Genomic DNA, 18,697 nt, shown 5'->3' with positions numbered 1-18,697 from the left:
AACCTCTAATATCCTAATAGAATCCAGGATAAGGGCCACAGCATCATTCTCCATTCCTTGAAGATAGATCACCTGGGGGCAAAATGATAATGCGACTTTAAAATCTCGTTGAATTATGAAGGAAAAAAAAAATGCTCTAGTAAATATTTGAAGCAAGATCAATTACGTCTGAAACCAAAGATCAAATATTTAGGTATATTTTGCGAGGACAATATATTCCACACTTGCTTTTTAAAAATAAGGTGCTTTGCATCAATATGGTGCATGTATTACATACATTGCAAAGTATCATAAATAAATGTTCATATAGTTTTACAAAATCTAAAAGTATCTAATAGAGAATGATATGCAACATATAAATGTGATACATTGTATCATTGTCAGTGTATCTTATCATAAACATAAGGTTGAGATGGTGAAATTATATATTTAGTATATCCGAATTAGTATCTTATGCATTAGGAAGTACTTTCTATATCTTGGTTGATGTGATCTCTGTAAATACCCTATCAAGGTTCATGTAATAATCGTTAAAGAATTTTAATAAAGTTCAACTTATTCAAGGTATCAGAGCCTAAACTATATTGAGAGGATGATCTTGACGCACCATTCTTCCACGATGGACCTAAATCCTTTCCTTCTTCTTTACTAATTTTTTTAATTTTCTTTCAATAATCTAACCTTTCTCTACATCGCTACAAAACTCCCTAGTCCACACATTCATGTCTCATGATTTCTGTTTTTGTTTTCCCCCTAAAATCTCTCCAATGAGAGTTCTTTTGTTAAGTTTGTGATGGAGGATTATATATTTAGTATATATTAACTAACACCTTCTATCCTAGGAAGTATTGTTGATTAGAATATTTAAAATTAAATAGTAGAAGTGATTTAGGTCAAATAGAATATTTATATTAGATTACTTTCTATATCTTAGTTCATGTAATCTCTATAAATACCCTACCAAAGTTCGTGTGTAATAATCATTAAAGAATTTCAATAAAGTTTAATTTCTTCAGTATCGAGACCTCTAACAAACTCTAGGAAGATGGGGGTTAGATGGAACCAGATTTACCTCCCAAAGAAAGATGGGGCTCTCGGGATCAAAAAGCAAGGCATGATTGACCGTGCATTACTAGGAAAATGGTTTTGGAGGTTCAGGAATGAGAAAAGTAGCTTATGGAAGAACATCAGCTTATGGATGTGGGCTGTGGAAAGGTATCCACAAGAACAAATCAGAATTTCTTAGCAAGAGAACTAGAGTTAGATTCTAGGAGGATCATTGGTGTGGACTTTTATCCCTTAGACCTCAATTTCCTAGCTTATTTTCTATATCCCAAAAGAAAGAGGCCATTATCAAGGACCTCATGATTCAATCAGGAGATCAAGTACCATGAGATCTAGGATTTAGAACAAGTTTTGAAAACTATGAGGTTCAAGACGTTGCTATTCTAACATACTGCATTTCTAAGATTCAAATGGACCCTTCGGTGGAGGACATGCGTGCTTGCGAAGGAAGTAAGAGTGGTTCCTTCTCAGTGAAATCTTTCTACAACTCTATGATGTCCAGTCATCAGCCATCCTTTCCAGTTGCTGCTGTTTGGGGCCAAAAGTTCAATCTAAAATTTCATTTTTAATTTGTCAACTGCATTTGAAAATATTCCAACCATGGATAACCTAGGTGTTACTAATCCGACTGTTTGCCCTCTATGTTGCTCATCCATTGTCCCTCTTCAAGTCAGCTTTGGACCCACTGCCTGAAGTTATTCCAAACCTCGTGGTGTTACCCTCAATATTAGCGTTGTTTCATAGCTGGTAGATCCAAGATATCCCTCCTGGGAATATAATTCTTTGGGCTTCAACCCCATTTGCCATGTGTTGGTAGATTTGGACAGAGCGGAATAGTAGGGCTTTCCAAGGGAAAAAACGCATTGTTCAAGTAGTTATCATGTCCACAATGGGTCTAATATTCACAAGGAGCAAAATATATGATGAATTTAAAGCAGTCTTGTTCGAGGAATTTATGTTCAAATGGGATGCAATATGTGGAATCTGACTGTAGTTTAGTATAGCTTGTTTTTTTCTCTCGTCCTTGTATCGTTCTTTTCTTTTCTCCTTTTTTTCGTTTTTCCTCATGTAAGATGGCCATCTTGGCCTCTGCCTTATTTTTTCCTTCAATAAATTTATACTAATAAATAATAAAATAAAATCATATGATAGAATACCATGCTTCATAAAATCATATTTAGTATATCCAATTATGAAATGTAATCACAAGGTGAATTAAGTTCAGATCTAATTTGCATGAACCTGCTACTCTAGGTATTGATCTCGCTATGGAATCTTGCTCCCATTTCTACTTCCTAATATTCAATTAAAAAACGGTTTACAACATCCAACTTCCCCACTATACCACTGACTGAACTTTGTTCAACTAAGGCGTAGATGCCTCTTCAATCATTACCATTAGTCATATCTAGCATACTGATCTGAATGTAAACACTCTTTAGAAACACACATCAACAACGTGGAAATATTATTAGACTATTGTTACATTACATCTTCTAAAGTCTGCCCCTCCCTTGAGGCAAAACAACACATGAGAAGCATAAAGAATAATACAAAATAGTAGTAGTAGTAATACTAATGACAACAATGATAATGGAATTGGAGATTCAAATACTACCACCCCGAGATGATACATTGTATCTGCATAATCAGTATGTCCATGTCCAAGAACACATCCCTTTATCTACAAAATTATAAGTGGTATTGAAGGTCAAAAGTTCACAATTGATGAATCCAATAAAATAGTAGCAATTAGATGTTCACAAGAAAAAGCAAAAATAAAATATTTGAATTCTGAGTGTACGAGGAGTTCAAGGTTTTGGGAGATCAATTATAAGACCATGATATGGATAAAGTGGAGAAGTATTTCTGCAGTAAGACTAGCTTGTATTGGTCAAATGAAAGTGAATGTTACAAGGCAATGTAAGAACAGCTACGAGTTATGGAGTTGATTGTTGGGTGGTAAAGAAAAAAATGTTCATATAATGGGATTGCAAAAATAAGAATGTTGAGATGGATGAGTTTTAAGACTAGGAAAGAAATAACTCATAAATAAGTATATTCAAGGGAATGCAGGAATCACTTGATAGAAGATCAAATCAAGCAAAGTTGACTAAGATTACTTGGGCAAGTACGATGAAATCAATGATGGCAGTAGTGAGGAGTACTCGGGGGCAAGTCAAAGGCTCTTAAAAGGTGAGGATAACCAAAAAATGACCTGGATGAAGGTAGTAAGAAGCCGAGCACAAATCCTTGGCATAAGGCTTTGGAGGTAGTAGGAAAAGGTACAAAGAGACATGCCTTGACTGAAGATATGGCTAAAGATAGAGTTGAATGAAGAAACAAGATTCATGTTTCTGACCCCCATTTTTGTGTTAAGGAAAGAATGATGATGATGAAGATGAATTATAAAATCATGATACAAAACAATATATAAAAATAAAAAGCATACTGGTAAACAAATCTAATACCTTTAAAGCCCACTGCCGGAGGAAGCATGGAATAGAAAGAAAGCTAGTTGTAAGCAGAACGAATCAGCAGTCACACAGATGATGTAAACATATCATAAAACTTTCTAATCAAAGAAAATGCCAGACCAATCATAGTTCAGAATTCAGAGATATGAGTCTCATTTCAGGAACAAAATTGAGGGGGGGGGGGGGGGGGGGGTGACAGAACGAAATAACCAAGAATATAGTAATCATTATAAAATTCAGGCTCACCAATTTTTCAGCAAATCAATACATCAGAAAATGATGAAGGTGAGTACATATGCTTTATGCGAACGTAAATGAGTCCAATAATGCAATTTACGGTTGACTTGAAATAAAATATTCAACTACAAAACCTGGGTACTGCAATATGACCAATGTACCCTTTTTGATACTATGTGACACCAATTCATACCTGATACTGCATGAACACTTCTATTACAATCTTCTCATTTTCTATTGTACTATTAGTTATTTTCTAAACCCTACCAGTTGTTGTTTTTTCTTGTCAAGAAATATGTTAAAAAAATAATACATTGTAATAGGTGTTATCACAGAAAGCATTGCCACATTAGAAGTTTCATTACATGTGTCACATTTTAAACACCGGAAAAAATTGATACTAATAGCTTAAAAAAGTTTTGAAAAAAATATTAAGTATGGTATCACTAAATTGAATGGGATACCCATATCCATGTCTATGTCCTATTGACAACCATTTACCCCAAAAGACTGATCTGATGGGGAAGGTGAAACGATGAATATAAGAGGGTCACGGGTCGAATTGGGGCACGATACGTGAGCACGTGATACCCGGGAACGAAAACGGATAATACAACACTCAACACTCCCCCTACCCACAAGGGTGAAAAATTCCTTTTAGGAGACTCGAACCTGTGACCTATACAAACCTAGCACTCTAATACCAGTTGACAACCATTTACCCTAAAAAACCGATCTGATGGGGAAGGCGAAACTATAAATATAAGAAGGTCTTGGGTCGAACTGGGGCATAATATGTGAGCACATGACACCCAGGAACTGAGGCGGATAATACAACACTCAACACATCCTAGATTTCAAGAAGCAATGACTATCCATGTTCCATGTGTTAGTGTCTACATGATATTTGCATTAGGGCACCTTAGATTTTGAAAGTATCAAAATTCAAAAGATCCTGAATTTTTATCATAGGGCATGACATAGTTAAGCCTTAAAGCTTAGGAATTTTTATGTTTCTAATTTGAATACAACAAAAGAATGGGCCAATTTAGAAAGTAGAACTGGATATACTCTATGATCATGTCGAATGTAATTACTTGGAGTTATTTGAGTTGTGGCTGTTTTGGGGTTCTCCCCTGAGACGTTCGAAGAGAATTCTTTGGAGTCTACAAGTACATTTTGTGCAACAACCCTTCCTATCTGATAGAAAAGGATCCCATGATCCTGAACCGATCTTATCTGGGATCGCAAATCCCAAGTTTTTCTATGAAGAGAAAATCTAATTGTATTAGTGTCTATTTATTCAATTTTCCTTTTAATCTATGTGGGATACATCAGTCACATTCACAAAGCACTTCAGAAGAACATGTCCACTTCAACCATCAATCTCTAATTCTACTCCATCTCTCCATTCTTCTGGATAATAAAATGCAGGAAACAAATATGGTAACTTTGGAGTATTTCCTATACATCAATTTCTACTAGCCCTTCTTCTCTATTTATGTTATTACCAAAGTTGCACTCCATATACTTGATATTGTTCCTACTTATTATAAAGCCCTCAGAATACAAAACAACTCCCTTCAATTTAGTTGTGTTGACGTCCACTCTAATCTCATTAACTAACATTGCATCATTCCACTCTAATCTCATAACTCCCACTCCCTTCAATTTCTTGCATTGTTCATTTTTTAAAGAGCATCTTCCTCTTTGACCAAGTTCACCCTTGTTTCGGCTTTGACGTTTTGGACACTCAAACAAGCATTGTCCCAGTTCATGACACCTGAAACAATTAAATTCATCTTGGTTTGTTTACAGTGTTCATGTTTGGACAACAACTTGTTCACATCCCCTTTCCCTTGCCTAGGGTTTGGAGGGTTCATGGTCTAACTTGGGCTACATTAGCACTCACCTTGATCTGAATTGAAAGCTCTAGGAAACGTAGAAGAACCTCTTGATCCCAATGTCCTATGGCTGAAATTCCTATTTAGAAAAATTTCCACCTTCAACACTTGATAGTAAGCATCATCCACCCTCCAAATACCATGCATAGCAATTTCATCTTGAATTCACGAACATAAACCATTGATGCAATGGCTGACACACTGCTCTTCCGATTAATGAAGGTCAACCCGCATGGTGAGGATGTAAAATTCTTCAGTGTATTGAACGACACTACCATCCCATTGTCGCAAATTTTGATAACATTGATAGAGATCTCTAGCATGGTTTGTCGGTAAGAATTTACGCCTAGGATGAGATTTCATCATTTCCCATAAAGAAATCTTCTATTTTCCTGGCATAGATGATCCATTCTAACATCATCCCACCATGCTAATGCATAACCCAAGAATTTGGCAGCTACAAACTTCACTCTACAGTGATCTGGAACATTTTCCCATTCAAAAAATATTTTATGCCTTCCCCAACCATTCTACTCATTCAGATTCATTCTACCATGAAATTTCAGTATATCCACTTTGATTCCATAATCCCTATCATGGTTTTGACCATGAATTTGATGATTTTAACCAGATCCCCTTGTCAGTAATGTGGATAGCTGAACCGCATTCTGTTATTTGCTTGATCCTCATCTTCATCACCTTTGATACCTAGGTCTACCATACGCCCATGCATTAGTGGATCTAGTCTTCTAGTAATCTCCTCTAGCACTTGTTCCACTCAATCAAACCGATGGTTTATCGTAGGATTCCTCCTTGGTGGCATATTGTCCGCTACCCAAGGTATTCAACCTACTTTGATACCAAATAATTCAAAACACAGTTTACTCTAGAGAAGATAGAAAAGTGTAGAAACTCTAAGAAGAGAACTAGACAGCAAAAGAAATAGAGATAATCGCCTACTTCAATTAAAAACACCTTGAATCTACAAGGCAAATGCAAGAGGAATAACTTTCTAAGAAAACTAAGGGTGTGTTTGGAAGCAGTAGTCACTTAGAGTTGGAGTACTTCAAAAATATACTCCAGTGTTCAGTTGGGCACGGGATTTTGTTAGAGAATCATCTACAATTCAAACTCGTTAGCAGGGGCAGAGCTAGTAAGGAGCTGGTGGGGGCAATTGCCCCCACAGAACTTTGAGACACCCTTATATTTTCAACTAATTACATGCCCCATTTGTCCCCACTCCCTCACCTCCCTCCCCATTTGCCCCCACACCCTCACCTCCCTCCAATCGTATTTTCCAGCACAAATAATTTTCCCACCATCCAAGTTCTTCAACTATACAACTAACCATAGTTTGCCCCCACTAAAAGAAAATCCTGGCTCCTCCCCTGCTCGTTAGTTTCTTGTGAAAAAAATATACAAATCTATTCACTGTACATAATTCACCATTCAACCTATTGATTCTTGTGAAAACTTGAGGGTGTAGTTGAATCCTTATAGGTTTGTCCGTAGAAGTGATGAATCCATTACCACATTATTAATATATATATATATATATAGATATGGAAAACAAAAATTAACTCATTACAACATGCTCACCAATAAAAGAAATGAAAAAAAATAAATAAAAAAAATTGAGAGGTGGGGTAAAGGGGGCAGAAACGTCTTATTAATTTTATGATTCAGACTAGCCTAACTAACTTAGTATGATTTCAAATCTTTCTGAGGGTCGTGAGCTCACATTGTCGCTTCCAAAAACAAGATCTGATACCACAGGGATTAGGGGACAAAATTTTAAGATTTTGAAAAGAAAAATAGGGAAAAATAAGTAATTTTTCACCGTCGAATTTTAATTTTAAATATGGGAGTTTTGTAGCCGTCCATTTTCAACACCTTGGATGAACTCAAAACATAAAAAATTAAAAAAATAAAAATAAAAATAAATTCTGAATATAAGTTTCTCCATGGAATCTAGAAGTCTATGGTGTTGGATTGCCAATGTAGCAATCCATGTGGACCCAACGATCCAATCTTACTAATTTATTAAGGAAAGTGTTGTTCTAATATTGTTACAAGAGTTACACACGTTAACACTCCCACATGTCACTACGCCACATATTTAGGAGACTGTTTTAAACGTATTTATGAGTGGAGTTACAATTCCCACCCTTTGAGTCTGGAGTAACTCTGCCTAAAATGGGAGTTGAGGTCGATCTACGAGTCCTAAATGTAGGGACCTGGCCATCCAAACATGACGTTGGAGTTGAACCATGGGAGTTGCAACTCCAACACCCACTAATTCCCATTACGAAACACGCCCTAAAGTTTATTCTAAACAAATCATAATACTTCTGAATTCTGTGTTGGTTTAAATAGTTCAAATTTGACTCTACCTTTTATTCCCAATGAAATAGAAACTTTCCCGAAATAGTAAAATAAACATAATTCGATTAACACTCTTCTACTAACTTTAAAATACTAAATACCACTTTTCCAAACAAAATTAGGACTCAAAATTATCCTAAAATTGACCTAAAAACATGAAAAATAAGACAAATTGACATGTGGCCTGCTCTAGGCTGCAATTTGAACTGCATCACTTGCTTGCCTCAATGGTTCACCTATTGGCAATATGGATACAAGAATCCCCAAACTTTATCAAATTAACCACTCCTTCACTAGTATATGGAAATAAAAATACAAAATACATGCATCTAACCCACCAAATTGTTGCATGCTGATGCAACATGCGGATCCCTCTCCCCGAAGACTTCTTTAGCTTCTTGTAAAGCTAATAAAAAGTAGTTTCTAGTTTACCCTAGAAGAAAGAGAACATTCAAGAAGAAATGCAACTTATCAGAATGTAAAAGGTTGTTGACAAAAATAGATCCCTCTCCTGTATTATTTCCAGATCCAGATTCAACAGATACATCATCAGCAAAGGTAAGATTGCCATTTAACCCAAGAATGATTGCTGCAAAACAATGTGAAAAAGATTAGATGACTTAAATGTTTGTAAAAGAATGTACGAGTCGCCATTTTAGCTAGAGACAAAAGCACCAAACCCAGAACGTGGTCCATAAAATTAAATATTTATTACCTTTCCAAAAATAAATAGCAGGTTATTTGAAGGAAAGGAGAGTTCCATTTAGAAACTTTTTGTATGCCTGTGTCATTGTTTTGTTTATTTAGGGTGGATTCCATTGCAAGCAGGGGCGGAGCTAGGTAGGGACGACCCGAGTGAACATTTTGAAAGATAAAAATGTCAACTCGTTTAGCCCCTGCACTTGATCCATACTAGAAATACAAATTGAATTAAAAAGCCCCTGCACTTGATCCATACTAGAAATATAACTTGAATTAAAGAAAAATCGTGTCCATACCTTAAATTTTCTTATTTTTAATAATATTAATATTTAAAAATATTTTTTAATATTTAATTATTAAAATTTTAATTTTTAATTACTTTTTTAAATAAAAATTAAAAAAATATATTAATATAATAATTATTAAAATATAATTTTCAATTAAATATTTAAAAAGAAATAGTAAGAAAATTACTTATATAATTTTGAAAAGGCCTTCAAAGTCGGAATCACAAAAGATTCTTTTACTAAATTTTAATTTTAATTAATGATTTATTACTTATTAAAATTTTATTTATAATTAATATGTTAAAATAAAATCATTTAGACATCTTCAATTTTTGTTAATATAATAATTATTAAAATTTTAATTTTTAATTAATTTTTGAAAGAAAATCAAGTCCATATTTTCATTTTTCTTACTTTTAGCAATATTAATATTTTAGTTTTTTTAATATAAGAAATATTTTTAATAAATTAAAATTAAAATTTTAACAATTATTATATTAATAAATATTAATGTTGTTATGGATGTGATTTTCTTTTAAAATATTAATTAAATATTAAATTTTAATAACTTTTATATTTACAAATATTTTAAATATTAATATTGTTAAAAGTAAGGAAATTGAATATATGGACGTGGTTTTTAAAAAAAAATAATTAAAATTTAATTTTAACAATTATTATGTTTTCTTTTTAAATATTAAATAATTAATTAAAAAATAAACTTACACCAATTATTATATTAAAATATATTTTGTGATTTCTAATTAGGCATCTTCAAAACAAAACAGATGCTTTCTTTTTTTAAAATTTTATGTTAACAACTATTAAATCTTTTTTTCCATTCCAACTTTAAGCAGATTCCTTTTTTAAACTGTGTAACTAATTTTCTTACATTTTTTTTCTAAAAAATTAATTAAAGTTTATATTTTAACAACTATTAAATTAACAAATCACTTTGTGTTTCCAATTTTAAGGGATAAGCATCTTCAACCAACAACATTATAATCAAAAAAATAGGAATTCATCATTCTATACTGTATAAAGTAAGTGAGTGAGTGTTTGCTTCAAACCAACACCATTTTGACATATGACGTTGATGATATCAACAATAATCAGAAAAATTTCCTCTCTCCTACCCATGGTAAGAAACCAAAATTTACTAATAAGAAAATCTTGTCACATTAAAAAATATGATCCACTACAAAAGTGTCGTAGAGGATGAATTTCTATGAATTTCACACACACACACACACACAAACACACACACACAAATTAAAAATTAAAATTAAAAAGTTATTTTTCACCATGTCTATTTTCAACACCATCAAGCTTGAAAAAAAAAAAATTTATTTTTTTTATTTTTTTTTTACCATGAAGTTTTTCATGAAATTGAAAAGGTTTTGATGTTCGATTGCCAATATGTGGATCTCACAATACTTTTTAAAGATTTGAAATCTAAAAATAAAGATTTTTGGGCAGTAGATGTGTGGGCAGGAGAGATAAATTTCCTTTTTATTACTCTATACGGTGTTAGTCTGTGAGCAAACAATCACTCAAAGTAATTAATAAATCTACAAGACTCTTTGAAAGACTCCCCATTACACGTCAACCTACTACATTGCACTATTGGATCGTCTTCAAAACTGCACCCTTTCACCTTTGGCTTTCCATTTCTCTCTCAAACTGACAGAGCAACAGACCTCTTATTAGAGTTGGAGTGAAAAGTTAAAATTGTCCACGTTACCTCTCTTTCCTTTTTATTTAAATTGATGGGGTTCATAAGAGATTATGTGATCGTCATACTTTTAAAAATAAGTGGCTCTACACTTATGTATTTGTGAAGATAAGGACAAAAAATAGAAGAGGGTATTAGATTTAATCTCCAAATCCAATATTGCTTACTTAAATTAAAATCAAGATTGTCTAATTCATGAATGTCCTCACCCTACTAAATATATTATTTCATTCATTATTTTTCTATTTGAATTTTGGATCATATAACCTGCACGTGCAAGGCCCATAGTATATATTTGCTAGATTTATGTTTTGGGTTTAGGAATTTATATGAACATAATCATAATTGTAAACTACTGAAGTTACTTGATTTTGGAAAGAAAAAAATATCAGGAATACATTGAATTTTTCACAAGTTTCATTGTTCAAATCATCGACTATATCCTTAAGCTTTTAGAGCCAGTTCATTAGATAATGATTTTCGTTACAAATTATGTTACCCCCCCCCCCCCCCCCCCCCCCCTATCCAGACAAAAAGGAAAGCCAGGCAACATGAATCTCACTTTATCATGAACAATCGGGACCTCCCCTGAAGCCCTCACGGCCCGTCCCCTCTACCTTCTTCTCCTTCAATGCTCACCAATCGGAAGGACAATCAATTGAGTCGGAACTTGAATTGAAAGATGGAAGACCCGGATGGACTTAATTAGGAGCATGGGCAACCCTTCAAGCACAAGATAGCAATGACTGGAGATTGACCGATCAGGGTCGAGTGATCAACACCTCAGGGGTTGAGGGTTTATGTAATTGGGCTCTTTCGGGATCCCTTGTTTCAAAAGAGATTAGATCTATTCATTTAGTCGCTACTACTAGATCAACTCATGATAAGGACATTTTTTCTTTTTTTCTTTGATTAGATTTACAAAGTAAAAGTTTTTTTTTTCTTATACTTATATGTATTCAGATTATTTAATTCAGCTCTCTTTTGCTTTATCTACCTTTCATGTCCTCAAAGTATAATTCCCAAGGATGTTATTAATATTTGTGGTGGTAGACCACTCCCTGAGAAGCTAATTATCTTAGATGAAAGCCTTAGTTTTTCGGGCCAAGACCCAGAGTGAGTTGATTTCGTGTACCAAAAGTTGTTTAAGTCGAGTGTAAAGAAGGGACCTTCTTTGTAGAGGGGACCAATTGGAACGGCTTTAGTACCCTAAGGATATGAAGTAGAGGCAACTCCTTATTATGGATTCAAGGAAGAAGGCTTGTGACTCCCTTTCAGCACTTTTAAGTCGAGTGTAGCGAACGGTCGATGTAATTGAGCTCAAGCCTTGAGCAGAACGGCTTTCCTTATCTCCATAGTGACTACACTAACATAACACCTCAAACAACTGGTAACAAGATAATCTCCTCTTCTTGCAGAGACTATAATAAATAAGGTTTTTCTTTTCATTTTATATGATTATGATATTATTATATGATTATGGGATGATCTTTTTGATTCAACAGCAACAATTTAAACCGCTTTAAGGATTTGATGAAACAGAACTTGGTAAGTCTCTTTCTTTTATATTTAAGAACATGCCTATGTTGAATTTTTGAATATTCATAACAATCATTAAAATCAAGAATCCATATCCACAGACTTCATGATTTAATGTTTTTTGATAAGCAAGGCTTCTACACTGTGTTTGAATTGAGAGAAAAAGAGAGAAGAGAAAAGAAAATAAATGAGTTTCGTTCCATTTCTCTAATTTGGATTGTTAAGTGGTGAAAGAAGAGAAAAGAATTGGACAAAGGAGAAGAGGAGAAAATGTGAGTTTTCTTTCTCTCCAAAAGTGGAGAGAAACCATTTTAAAATATTTTATGATTCTAACACTACCCCAAGATCTCTTTTAAGATATTTTAAAACTCTATAGTTGTCCTAATTTCTCTCTTGTCAATCCAAGCATAGTGGAAAGAAATTGAGTTTCTCCTCTCCACTTCTCTCAATCCAAACAAAGTGTTAATGTGACTCCACCATTTACTCTCACTGTATTGACCCAAAATAGTAAAAAAAAAAATCGAAACAGTAAGGTTTTTAAAATAGTAAAATTAATCAATTCAACTAAAAATCTTTTACTAACCATAGAATATATAATAACAACCTTCTAAAACAAAGTGGCTCAGATACACAACAAATTCAAGAGAGTAATAATTTCAATTCAAATCATTTTTTTATAATTGTCGAGTTTGACATCTTTAGTTTTCGAGTTTATTCATGTATTAAGGTTTCACACATCCGGTCTAGATTAAACAAAATTTCACTGCACCAATATTTACAGATATGACTTACAATCATGTGCAACAATGCATGTTTGAAGGAGTATATCAAACATTTTGGGGAAACATTGAATTACTTTCTAGACATTTTATTTTTCAAAATCGAGGCATCTGCGCCTCGTAGATCACCCGACTAATCCTCGGGACATATGCAATCCCCTCCCCGCACCCCACGCACCACATAATTTTTGGGATAAATCCTCGAGGATGGCCCCTAACGAGGGATTGAAAATTGAGAATTTCACTTCCTAATGCATGGTCTTGAGATATGTTTTTTTTTTCTTCTTCAAGATTCCTTGTGATGCAAGCAATCAATCAACTTCATTTATGACTCGTAGTTATATTCCACATTTTGTTTTCAGAGGTTGTATATCAAATGCATGGGACCCACATGTAACAAGTTAGAAATGGCTAGCACATGTAGTAACCCAATGGGCCCACTAACATGCTCCACCAAATCCAAATTTCTAACATAACTCCATCTTAGAACCCAATTTATAATGATCAGGGTCTAGAAAGTCGTTTCTAGAGTCCTAATTACATAGACTTTATCAGTAAATTATACACTAAACCCTCTAATTGCATATAAGTTCATTGTTAATCCATAATAATTCGTGTTTTCCATTTAATTATGTAATTCAAAACTAATTAATGTTATTTACGTGTAACAAGAATTATTCGCAAAGTTTCAAGACGAATCAGGAAAAATCGAAGTTACCACTATAATCTAGGATCCATAAGAAGATTGTGAATCAAAAGTCAAGTCAATTGATCAAAACTTTACTACGGCACCAGGATCAACGGCGGCAGCGCGGTCAATTAAGAAGGTCAAACCTCTAGATTTGTACTAAAACTTGACGGCTGAAAGACATTAGTATTGAAGTAGGACTTTGATATTTTTGTAATCACAGAGTGTCTCTGAAACCCTAATTACCCAAGAAATCCTAATCTGGTATCTCTATAAATAGAAGACCAGATCAAAGGGCATCTCATCGTTGGAGGGATACCTCATCTCCCAGGAGATCAACTTGTATTCTTTTAGTTTAGGTTTTTATTTTATTTTCTTTCTGAGTTTTATGAAAGTTGTAAAGAGGCTCTGTTGATTTCAAGTCAAACAATAAAGATAACTTCTTTCTCTCATCTTTCTTTATTTTATTTTTGCTTTATTGTGTCTTGCGATGATTGTTGGTTAAATCTCAATTAGATCGATTAGGAAGTCGAAGCAAGATTTGTTAGTGTTTTGATTGTTCTCGTAATTGTTTCATAACTTTATTGTAATAATGTTAGGTTTGTATTATTAGGCTAACCATTGAATGTTTCTCAAAGTTCGGATGTTTCTCTCTTTGATAAGTTCAAGAAGAATCATACTTTACAGAGATCAGTCAATGTTTATATAATAATCACGACCTGAGTTATTGAGATAACGTAGGTTTTTATTATTAGGTTGAATATTAAATGTTTCTCATAGTTTTGATGGTTTCTTTCTTTGATAAGTTCAAGAAGAATCATGCTTCATAGAGAACAGATAATGTTTATCTAATAATCTCTGCCTAAATTATTGCATACTTTTGATCTCGTTTATATTTTAAATGCTTGATTTTTTGATCCACAAACATTAGCTTTGTTTAGTGGATCGAGATAAAAAGAGAACTAGAATTCACTGATAAAATTTGTGAAGGTGGATCCAATTGATCTATACTTCTTTATCGTATTTATTTTTCTTAGTTTTTATTTCAATAGTTTATTTTAGATAAATCCCTTTCAAAAATTATTTTTAATCGTTTTCCAAAACTTGAATTGGATTAGAAGAAATATATTTTGGATTAACGTTGTCTCTGTGGTTCGACCTTTGCTTGCCAAGGTTTTTTTTTATTCATTATTTTATCATCATCTACAGCTTGAACATATAACTCCATCTTAAATTACGAGTGAAGAACAGTATCTCGTTCTTAAATTGTGGGTCAAGAACAATGATTTAGATTCAGATTTAGATGTAGATTTAGAGTAGGGATCTAGAACAGTGTCCTGTTCCTAATCAGGGTTAGTTTGCACCCCATTTTATGCAATGTGGCATTTTTGGTGACTCACAAACCTTGGTGAATCTACACACAAAAGATTAGATTGATTGGTGATGTGCATCTATTGATTATAGCATTGTCTTAAGAATGATTTCTAATCATTGGATTTAATTTTTTTCTTTTCAAGAGCTTAGATCTAGTGAATATAAGTTATCAAACACTATGATTTTTGGTACATGGGTTGCAATATTCTATAAATTGTAAGAAACATTTTTTAATGAATGAAACAAACAAGCGTATAATAAACATAAAATTTCATACAATAAATCACTAATCTATCAATAAAAAGTCATTAGCTTATCCATAGAAGATCATTAGTCTATGTTCTAACTCCTAAAATAGTTCATAATAATTATCATCTGGCAAATCTCTCTCCCAAATTTCTAACCTACAACTCACAGTTCACAAACTCGATGGGAAAAATTATCTCGAATGGGCGCAATCTGTGAAATTGGCGATCAATGGAAGGGATAAATTGGGACATCTGACAGGCAAAGTAACACAACCTGTAGCGACTGGGCCATACCTGAAAAAATGGCGATCTGATAATTCTCTTGTCATTGCATGACTCATCAATTCGATGGAGCCCGCAATTGGGAAGTCCTACTTGTTCTTATCGATAGCCACAGAAGTTTGGGAGGCCGTGCGAGATTGTTATTCTAATTTGGAGAATTCATCATAGATTTTCGATTTGAAGACACGACTCTGGTAGTCAAAACAAGGTGATTGCGAAGTTATTATTTATTACAATGAAATGGCCACTTTATAGCAAGAATTGGATCAACGTTATGATGATGATTGGGAAAATCCTAATGATTGTGTTCGTTTCAAAAAAAGGGAAGAAAATGATCATGTGCATATATTACTTACTGGTTTAAATTGTGGTTTGGATGAAATTAGAGGGAGAATTCTTAGTCGAAAACCTTTGCCCTCAATCTGTAAGGTATTTTCTGAAGTTCGTCGTGTGGAGTCCCAACGAAGGACAATACTGCAAAATCCATAACTGAGTCCAAACAATGAACCAGAGGGTTCGGCTCTTGTGTCTAGAGGATTGGATTTCGAAGGTGACAAAAGGAAGAAATCATGGTACGAACACTGTAGAAAGCCATGGCACACGAAGGATACCTGTTGGAAATTCCACAGTAAACCACCAAACTAGAAAAATAAGAATAATGGAGAAGGACGTGCATTCCAAGCTGCAACTAAGTATTTTCAAGAGCATCAAGTTAATTCGGAAATGGTCCCATTCACAAAGGAGCAATTAGAGCACCTATACAAACTGTTTCAATCTTCAAAATTATCTGCAACTCCTTCTTGTTCTTTAACTCAGAAAGGTAACTCTTTTATTTTAGCATTCTTTAGTATCTTCCCAAATTCTGTAAATCCTTAGATCATCGATTTTGGAGCGACTGATCACATAACCAGTTGGTCAAAACTTTTTTCCTCTTATAGTCCTTGTACAGGCAATAAAAAGGTCAAAATTGAAGATAGTTCCTTTTCTACCATAGTTGGAATCAGATCTATTCAACTTTATTCTTCCTTAATTTTTCATAATGTTCTTCATGTTCCGAACTTTCTTGTAATTTATTGTCTATTAGTAAAATCACCATTGATCACAAATGTCGTGTTAATTTTTTTTCCATCATTTTGTGAGTTTTAGGATTTGAGTTCGGGGAGGACGATTGGTAGTGTTAGGGAGTGTGCTGGACTCTATTTTTTTGAAAATGGACCCAACTCGAGTAGACTAAACATTAGTACTTGTTTTAATTATGTTTCTGATTCAAGGGATAATGAAATTATATTATGGCATTATAGATTAGGTCATCCAAGTTTTCAATATTTAAAGTATTTGTTTTCGACTCTTTTCAGAACTGAGAGTCCATCTTTTTTTTAATATGAGATTTGTTAGCTTGCTAAACACCATCATAATTTTTTTTCCCTAACCTTACAAAGCTTCTAAGCCATTTACAATGATCCATAGTGATGTTTGGGGACCTTGTCGAGTGTCTACAAATTCTGGAAAAAGATGGTTTGTCACATTTATTGATGATCATACACAGTTAACTTGGGTTTATTTAATAAAGGAAAAATCTGATGTAGAGGCAATTTTAAAATTTTTTACACCATGGTGCAAAATCAATTTCGTGAAATAATTCAAATATTTATGAGTGATAATGGCAAAGAGTACTTTAACAAAGTTTTGGAGAATTTTTTCTTAGAAACAGGGATTGTTCATCAAAGCTCTTACAATGATACTCCTCAACAAAACGGAGTTACTGAAAGGAAAAACAAACACCTATTAGAAGTAGCTCGAGCATTACTTTTTACAACTAAGGTACCTAAATATCTTTGGGACGAGACTATTCTCACTGCAACCTATCTTGTAAACCGAATGCCTAGTAAGGTTTTAAACTTTGAAACTACATTAGATTTTTTCCGTAAGTTTTATCCTAATAATAGGCTCTCATCAAATTTGCCTCTAAAGATATTTAGATGTATTGTTTTTGTTCACATTCATGATCATAATCGAGGAAAACTTGAACCCCGAGCTCAAAAATATGTTTTTGTTGGATATGCCTTTAATCAAAAGGGATACAAATGTTTTGACCGGTTACTAAAAAATTGTCTGTCACCATGGATGTAACTTTTTTTGTACAATCAAGAACGAAAAAGTAAAAAATTAAAGAGGAATTAAAAGTAAAGAAGAAATTTAGTTATTTTCGCATCCTTTCAACTTTTCATTTATTTTAATTTGTTATTTGTTTTAATTGATAAAAAGAAGTTAAATTTAAAATGATCGACTAAAATCACTATTAAGGAGAGAAAGGCACCCACATAATTGTAAATGAATTTTTTTATTGATAAATTAGTGTTTTAATGTTCTTGAATTTATTATTTTATTGTTGATTAAATTTTACGATCAAAGTAATTTAATTATAAAATTCTTTGATCTGATGTGTATTCTAATTACATCAGATGCTTAGAATTTCCTACAATAAATTAAGATGTAAAACTTGTTAACAACAATAATATGTTAAATTTATTATTTTTATAGAAAATCTAATAGTGAGAATCTCAGGTCTAGATTTTTCAATTAAATCAAATCTTTATTTGAAATTAATTGACTAATAATTATTTAATCAACAACATTAAATGTAATCAATCACAATCTTTTTGACTCGTAAATATTCAAAACAAAAGATAGTTTTTGTCCCATCAAGTAGGAACATATGATATGAATAATTGATCGGTTAATAATACACTTAGGTGATTAAGAAATCGAAGCCAAAATTAAATTACCTCTCTATGTTATTTTTCATCCTTATCTTTTTTCTACAAAGTGTTTAGTGCATTAAGGTTCATTTAGCTGGGTTCATGGGATAAAGCAAACCCATTGAACAAAATTGGGGCGAATAACAAACCCATTGCAGACCAAAGTGCAAGTAAGTTCACTTTGACCCAGTTCATGATTTGGCAAAGTAAGAAAAAATTTAGCGACACTGGTTGAG

At 33.1% G+C, this 18,697-nt stretch overlaps 1 long non-coding RNA gene across 1 annotated transcript; it reads right to left on the bottom strand.

The window, feature by feature from the left end:
- Window positions 1–2: 2 nt before the first annotated feature.
- On the bottom strand, window positions 3–8,737 carry LOC147381308 (uncharacterized). The gene is made up of 4 exons (XR_015174667.1): window positions 8,407–8,737; window positions 3,537–3,579; window positions 2,681–2,749; window positions 3–72 (listed from the first exon to the last, which is right to left on the bottom strand). It is a non-coding gene; the product is annotated as an uncharacterized LOC147381308 (long non-coding RNA).
- Window positions 8,738–18,697: the final 9,960 nt, after the last annotated feature.

This window comes from Akebia trifoliata, unplaced genomic scaffold (genome assembly GCF_017979445.1).
Source record: "Akebia trifoliata isolate Shusen 1 unplaced genomic scaffold, ASM1797944v1 Contig00582, whole genome shotgun sequence".
NCBI lineage: Eukaryota > Viridiplantae > Streptophyta > Magnoliopsida > Ranunculales > Lardizabalaceae > Akebia > Akebia trifoliata.
Note: the sequence above shows the minus strand (reverse complement) of the source record. Positions and strands in the feature narration are given on the sequence as shown.